The following is an 8,409-nucleotide window of genomic DNA, read 5'->3' on the forward strand; positions in this document are numbered from 1 at the left end:
GTCAGACAAGACTGAAATGAGTTAGCACGCTCTCATCAATGAGAGGTGATTTTCATCTTGCATTTGGGGCTTGACTGAATCCTATGATTAAAATCTCTAGCTCAGAATGAGGTGTATGCCAGTTGCATGGCCTTGTTCTTTCAGACTAAGCCTCCTCCGTGGCCGGCTTTGCTGCCTGCTGCATGATAACGGCTCTGTCTCATCCCCAGCGGTCCCCAGATAAACAGCTGCGCTGCTGCATTCATTGTTGCTGAATCCCCTCATTGTCCACAGGAAGTCTCTGCCCAGTGCAGGGTGCTGGGAAGTCTAGAGACAGGTCAGCAACAGAGCTTCCAGGATTCCTTTCTGCACTAGTCATCCGGCGAATTTGGGGCCTGGCTGGACTCCAGGGATTCTGACAGAGGAGGGTGCAGCTCTGAGAAAATGCAAATAGCCTCGAGATTTCTTACAAAATGAAAGGTTTTATCCACTTACCCCATTCCTGAGTCATTACTGATCTTCCATCCTTGTCAATTCAAATGTGCTTTTTAAAATAATGGACAGCAAGACATAGAGGCGCCTTCAAAAGACAAATCTCATGAAGGAGTGATTAAAATACAAACAATGAAATAACATCTCATACCTATTATGACTTTTCATTATGCCTTTTCTGTCCATAAGATCAGATAAGCTTCATTTGGCTAGGATTTTTTTTTTTCTTGCTCGTAAACTTTTTCTAAACAGTGCCTGGCAGAATGTCTTATTGAGCACTTTGTGCATATTTATTGAATAAATGGAACAACTTTAACACATCTCTACAGATATGAATAAAATTATTTGAACATATCATCAGTCTTGGACTATTCCAGACTGAGATGGATTATAGGAGTAGATAATTTAAAAGAATGGTACTTTTCTCTCCAGCATTAAAAAAGAAGTTGAATTCCTGGAGTGGAGTTGGAAGAAGATAGTTAAATCAGAAAATTAATTTTCAGTGCATCCAGCTTCTATAGAGTCATAACCTAGCATTATATAACCTGAATCCATCTCACAGACATATTTCATTTGGTCTTCATACTTTTTTGAAAAGAAAAATAAGCCATTTAAAAAATCACATTGTTTCACATAAAAATCTAGGTTTCTCTCTGTCCTTGCAAAATCAGATCATCTGGCTAGACGTGGTTCTAAATTCCACATGACAACCATTAACAGTTACCCATAGATGTTACCTAGTGAGACAGTGTGGTACCACAATATTTAGGTTAGATGTGATTCTAAATTTCACAAGACAACCATCAAGGGTTACCCATAGATGTTACCTAAGGAGATGGTGTGGTCCCACAGTATTTATGTTCTTTGGAGGACTACAGTAGAATTTTATGGAAGTAACACATGCTGTCATTATCAGCAGCAGCATCAGTACTTCAACACCGCAACATCATCAACATTGTGATATTTACGCACCAACTCTGCACAGACCTAGGATGGGGACTCTGACATAAATATTATACTGTCTTTCTCCTTGACTCCTCCTCTGCATTCTTATCCAACAGAACTTTCTGCAGCAAAGGAAGTGTTCTCTGTGTGTGCTGTTCAGTATTACAGCTACTAATCACAAGTAGCTACTGCACACTGGGAAATGTGGATAGCACAATTAAAGAACTGAATTTCTGATTTTATTTAACTTTAGCTCACCACACATGGCTAACAGCTACTATACTGGACCACACAGCTTCAACGCTTCACTCAAATATAGCTTATTTTTCTTCCCCTGTCTGTTAAACTCTGCCCTCCAGACCTGAAACTAATTTGTGTTATATCATAAGAAACTGGCAATATTTTATACAGGTTATCTCTTTAAGCAGCAGTCCCCAACCGTTTTGGCACCAGGGACTGGTTTCATCCGAAGATTTTTCCATGGATGGGGGGCAGGAGATGTTTTTGGGATAATTCCAGTTCATTACATGTACTTGCATTTTATTTCTATTATTATATCAGTTCCACCTCAGTTCATCAGGCATTAGATCTCAGAGGTTGGGGGCCATTGTCTTCAAGGATAATTTAACAGTTTGCAATGACAAAATGACATTTAAAAACACGAATTCTTTGAGTCCTCTTCCCCATCCTACCTTCACGATTCTAAGCAGGGACTCAGAACTCATATTACACGTGTTTAGCAAGTATCTTCTAGGTGGTTCTTAGAATCAGGTAAATTTAATTCAAAGAGGGATAAGGAAGAGGAGTGAGCTTGCATCATGCAACGTGCAGACGTTTTTGAACAAGTGCCAACCTCCCGGCCCACCTTCCACTGCCCCACCCCCGCCCCAACCTCCCCCACCTCGACCACCCGCCCTCAAGTCCATTCCTTCCCACGGGCCTCTAAGAGGGAGTGTGGCGCTCTGGTGAGTCATTTCCTAACAGGCACTTTTCAGATATGGGCCAGCTCTGTTCTCTTGTGATGATTTATGCCCTAAACCCACAACTGCTACCCCTGCAGCAGTGTTTGAACTATGTGACCTTGAACTGCTTTTTCCATCATTGTATGCGTTGTGGTAGAACCTCTACCGTGCTGGGCAGCCATCTCTTCTGTCCTGAGACTTTGAATTTGGAGTTCAAACAGAAGAAATCATGGGAGGATCAAGATGATATAAACTTATGGTGAGGGGCAGCCCGGTTTATTCAGATCCCCATGAAGGATCTGGTAAAGCGATTCCTAGGAAAAGAGAAAAAAGAAGCAAATGCTCAGAAGCAAAGAGAGGCACCTCCCGGCCTTGGCTGGAAGGAGAGAGAACGACCCTCCTTTACATCCTAGTGGCTTTTCAGCGAGGACAGGGCGCAGACTAGCTCTGATTCAGGTGACAAAACTGAGAGGACGTCACTGGCTGACATCAGGCAAGGACAGCCTGTCACATTGGCTAAGCTCTCACTGCTTTCTGGGGAATCCATAAAGAACTGCAAGTTGGCCACTCAAGGACCCAAGACAAATGTCTCTGATGTCTCTGCCATCTTCCAGTCGACTGTTCTGCCCCAAAATGCGCAATACAAGTTCCACTGTTCCCAGATGATCTTACTTTTTCTCTCCTCTCTCTTAGAAACCCTCTGTACCTCACTCTTTCCTAATTGTGAGAATAAACAATTAGCATGTAAAATAAACTCACTGTGAAGTAGTTACCCATGTGTCTCTGGGTTTTTCTACAACACCGATTTCCATCCCTAGTTAGGCCCTGTGCTCCGGTCAGCCTGGGGATGGTTCGGTTACATATCCAGACAAACCAGCAGAGACACATGCACAGGTGTGTGGGGAACAAAAGAATCCTTGTCCTAGAATAGTTACTCCAAACTCGGTGTGCACCCCAGGAGCATTTCAAAGGTGTGGACTATTGGATTGGACACGCAGGGATTCTTAATCCATAGGGCTCAGATAGATTGGAGAAACTGGCATGTTTTTACAACACCTTGGTCTTTCTGATACTGGGGGTACAAGTATTTTAATTTTGAAAGCACTGTCCAAAAGGAGAGTCGCCTGGATGGCTCAAGCAGTAAAGAATCTGCCTACAATGCAGGAGACACAGGAGACTCAGGTTCCATCCCTAGGTCAGGAAGATCCCCCGGAGAAGGAAATGGCAACCCACTTCAGTCTTCTTTCCTGGAAAATCCCATGAACAGAGGAGCCCAATGGGCTATACTTCACAGGGTAGCAAAGAAGCAGACAATACTGAATACATGATGGATGGATTAGCCCTAAAGGAAAAAAAAAATCAGATATTCAAAAAGATGTTTGTGGGGTGTACGTGGTGTGTGTGTGTATCTGTGTGTTCTGATATTTTTAATATCAGAAGGGAATTTCTGATAACCCTGAAGTCACATTTTTCCCTTACTGTTTTGAAGTCATTGATTTACTGCCAGTTTTGCCTGGAAGCCTAGTCCAGGCTTTCATATGAGGTGAAACAGCTGGGTTCTGCAGTGTTTTTGGTCAAGAGAAGACAAATGGACCCAGTACCCCCTAAACAGAAAGTCATGTGTGAACAAATTAGGTAACAGCTAGCTCAAGAACCAGTGGTGAAGAGCTGACTGAAAACCCAGGGAAGAATTCAGGACTCAAATTGAACAACTACTAACCATTTGCACATAATCAATTTTTAGAGTCAGGGGGCTAGGGTGAAGTTTCTCAAACTCAGGAGTATTGACATTCTGGGCTGGAAAATTCTTTGAGGTTAGAGGCGGGGAGGCTGTGTGCATTGTCAGGTGTTGAACAGCCCCCCTGGCCTCTTCTCTCTAGATGCCAGCAGTTCTTCACCCCCAAGTGTGATGATTGAGCATTTCTCCAGACTTTGCTGAAGGTGCTGAGGGGCAAAACTGTCCCCAGTAGAGACCACTGTTCCAGATGCACGGGGTGGGGGTAGGGGTGGGTGGAGGAAAAGAGAAAGGGCCCCATGCTGGGCTCCCTTAGTATGTTTCATCTCCTTTAAAACTGTCTTTCATAGTAAAAGCAGAACTATAGGTAAGCAGAAGCGGTAGCAGTAAGATGTCTCATTTACAAAACACGAGCTTTTAGTGGACTTACGGGGCAACTTCTCTCCTCAGAAGCTGGCTTTGGTATTTTTGAATTTTCATAAATCCCGTTACTGTCATACAGACTTGTACAGCTGGATAAACAAACTCAGCCACATCTTCATTAGCAGCTCTGCAGGCAGAATCCACGTCACTTTGAGATGTTTTGTATTCAAAGCAATTGCAGGGAGTATTTCCAGATCCTACTGCCTGCTTTAAATCTGTGGTTTTGTTTTTATCATTGGGGCAGCCTATTAGTGCTGGCCAGTTGTGTAATAACATTTGCAGCTTAAGTTTGGTGTCTGTTTCTGTACAGAGCTGAGCAGCTACCCTCCCAAACTCTGGTGCAAAACTAGTCACAGCAGCACTCATGGATCAAGACAACACACCTCTGTCCTTGATAAGTGGTTCAAGGAATCTGCAACTGAGCTCATGCAGACAAAACCATGCCAAGGAAGAGATGTGCTAAGGGAAGAATAACTAAATCTTCCCTAGATTCAAACACCTGAGCTCTGCACCAGCCTATGCCTTGGAGACCTGGGCACAGTCAGCTGCTGAACATACAGCAATTAGTTCCTTGACATCCTTGCCCCAGTTATTAAGAGTCCACCAGAATAACAGATCACGAACAAATACGATTTCAGTCAAGGGACTTTATGTAGTGTCTTGGTTTGTTTTATTGCTTGCTCTTTATCCTTCTGTAAGGTGATGCAGTATTTAACTATGTTCTAAGGCTCAGAACTCGAATTTGCTTATCTTAAGACATAAAACGTCTTGCAGAAATTCTCCTTAAAATGTTGGCCAGCTTCCTTCTGAGGTTTCACTTGAATTAAGTCCCTCCAAGACATAGCTCTGGCTGTGGCAAGGTCCTCTGCACCACTGGGAGAGTAAGGGCTTCTGTTCTACTCAGAACTCAGCAACCCACTTTAGATTTTTATGATTGTTTCCTTGCCTGCCATAACATGAGGGTGAGAATTCATGTTCAACAGTCAATACACACTCGACACGAAGTGCTGGGCTCTGAGTTAGGTGTTAAAGAGTTTAAAAACAGAAAAGAAGAAAAAGAAAAGGTAAGAAAAAAGAAAGAAAGAGGAAGGGAGGAGGAAAGGAAACCTCCTGCTTTGGGGAATCTAGTTGAGAAAGCATCATCTCTGATGTAAGTAGAGTGGCTGGGGGTAGCTGCTGCTGCTGAGTCACTTCAGTCGTGTTAGACTCTGTGCGACCCCATGGACGACAGCCCACCAGGCTTCCCCATCCCTGGGATTCTCCAGGCAAGAACACTGGAGTGGGTTGCCATTTCCTTCTCCACTGCATGAAAGTGAAAAGTGAAAGTGAAGTCACTCAACTGTGTCCACTCTTACCGGCCCCACCAGGCTCCTCCATCCATGGAATTTTCCAGGCAAGAGTACTGGAGTGGGATGCCATTGCCTTCTCCTGCTGGGGGTAGGGTTGAAAGATATTAAAATTAAAAAAAAAAAAAAAAAAGATTTTCATTAAGTGCTTTGAAATCACAAGCAAAATCTCATGTAGATTTAAGATCTTTTTATGTAATAGGATATAGCAGGAAATCCCTAGAGCTAGAGTGACAGACTCTCTGGTTCTTCTATTAAAATAAGATACTGCTCCAGGATTCTGAATTTAGCAGCTGTTGGTATATGTGTCTCTTGCCACACTCATAAAGATTTTTAATGTGCAATAACATAATATATACCTCATGCCTTCTATGGCTGGATGCATTATTTATAATTAACTAACTTCATACCATCTTCATGTGTGGAAGGAGCAATAATTGGAGCTATCCATTTTTAGTTCACAGGAAGCAAGACACTCTTCATTTTTCACAGAGCCGTTTACTTGCCACCCTTTCTTGCCAATGATTTGAAACGGTCAGCTATAGCTCCTGTTTTGTTTCAACAGACTCACAACTGGAAGACGATGCCAGTTCAAAGTGAATTCACCTGAAAGTTCATCTGGAAATGCTGAAAGGCCTGCTGCACCCCACAGCTTAGGTACAGATGTTCGGGGCAGACCTGAAAGTCATAATGTCTGTAACGGAATGCATTCATCTGTAAAGTGAAAATGATCATATTGATGTTAAATCTGAAAAGAAAAAGCAAAGGCTTGGATGGAAGTTAAAATATTCCCCTAGCAGATGTTAGGGTTTGTAATTGTTTTCCAAGGTTCACTTTTGCCCTGTAGCATGAGACACTTTGGATTCACAGAATGAAAGAAGCCCATCCACACATTTTGTTCTGAGAAACGGTCTGCATTTACTGTATTTACTAACACGGATTCATAGTCACTTTCTAAAGTTCCTCTTTGCAGAAACTTATACCAATCTTTGCATCTGGGCTCCTCTTTCCTCCAACTCTACTTTCTCCTGTAAGGGAGGCTAAAAGCTAGGGGTCATCTTTCTCCATCGTGGAACATAAACAGGGACAGTCCTGACGTTTATAGGAAGTTCTGTCTCTGGAGGTTGGAGGAGGATCCTGGTTTCAGAATGAATCTCAGTGGAGGATATGAGACTCTACGTGAGCCCAACTGTTGACGCTTCAACTCATTTCACACACAGGTACAGTCCTTATGAGAGGGGCTGAGTGACTGACCATGACCTGACAGAGCTTTGCAGAGAGCACAGTAGTCAGCCAGGGAAAGTATGACACATAAAACAAATGATCTGAGGCTGGATATATTTACAGATAAAAACTATAGCTGGTTAGGGAAAAACCTAGGGTGTATTTACAGAAGAATTTAAGCATCTGAGCTGGGACAAGTCTAATGAGAGAACTTCAACAGTCAGAAAAACTTTCAGCCAGTAAATTGGGGTATCGGGGGCAGAGAAAGCTATGCAGGAAGGAGCTGGATAAGCATAGTTATTGAAGCAGCAGGCGAAAAGCAAGATTGGCCATTTGGACAGAGGTAGAGTTCCCAAGGGGCTCAAATACAAGATTGACAGTGAAGCAGAGACCACATTTCACACCCAAGGTAAATTATTTTGAAATGTATTCTGCTAGCAACAGTTTACTGTTTGGTTTTACCAGGAAGTGATCAGAGCAAGACACTCATTTTTTAGTAGACATATCTGTCCCTTTTTACCAAAATGGAATGGAGTAGGAGGAAATTGAAGGCATCACCAGTCCCCAACGGGGTTGACTTTGTTTATTTGCAACAACTGGTATTTCAGTATATTAGACAGCAGACTCAGGTTGACTCATGTCCAAGTGTAATCTCAGATGTTAGTGAGAGGTTCCATATGTCCAGTACCACAGGAATTACAGCTGCTTGACGATTTCCAAAGTCTGGAATTGCACACACGCGTCACAGTAACAGTCACACAGTCTTCGCCGCCTGTGGGTCTTTACTGAACTGCAGGTTCCATTTCTTGAATAAGAAAGAGGTTCCTTCCACCTGTTTGTCACATACCTTTCCATATTTACACTTCCAGAGAAATTTTTGCAATCAATAAGGCTGATTAGTCTTTTTTGTCTTCCCCTGATCTTTAGCATCTGTGCTCCTGAAGTCCATCTTGTATTAATACGGTAAATTGATTTTGCATTTCTAAATGACAGCAGCTCCAGCCCGGCTGCCGCACATTCCTCTCCTCAGCCCTTGCTCTTCCTGGAGGCCGATCCCAGACACCCCACGGCGTCACCCCGCCCATCCCCGCTTCCCCCGTCGTTTGTAATCCAGCCCAGAACCTCCTCTATCTTCCTCCCATTCCTAGCCCTGTGAGGTCGGCCCTTTCCCCACAACCAAAGGGGTAACAGCAGCGGGACTCGGCCGGCAGGGGGAGGTCCTCGGACCCTCGCACTCCCAAATCCATCCCACCCTCCTTCTCTGGCTCCGCCGCTCCGGGAGCGCGCGCCGCCACGGCAGCCG

Source organism: Muntiacus reevesi, chromosome 4 (assembly GCF_963930625.1).
Source record: "Muntiacus reevesi chromosome 4, mMunRee1.1, whole genome shotgun sequence".
Classification (NCBI taxonomy): Eukaryota; Metazoa; Chordata; class Mammalia; order Artiodactyla; family Cervidae; genus Muntiacus; species Muntiacus reevesi.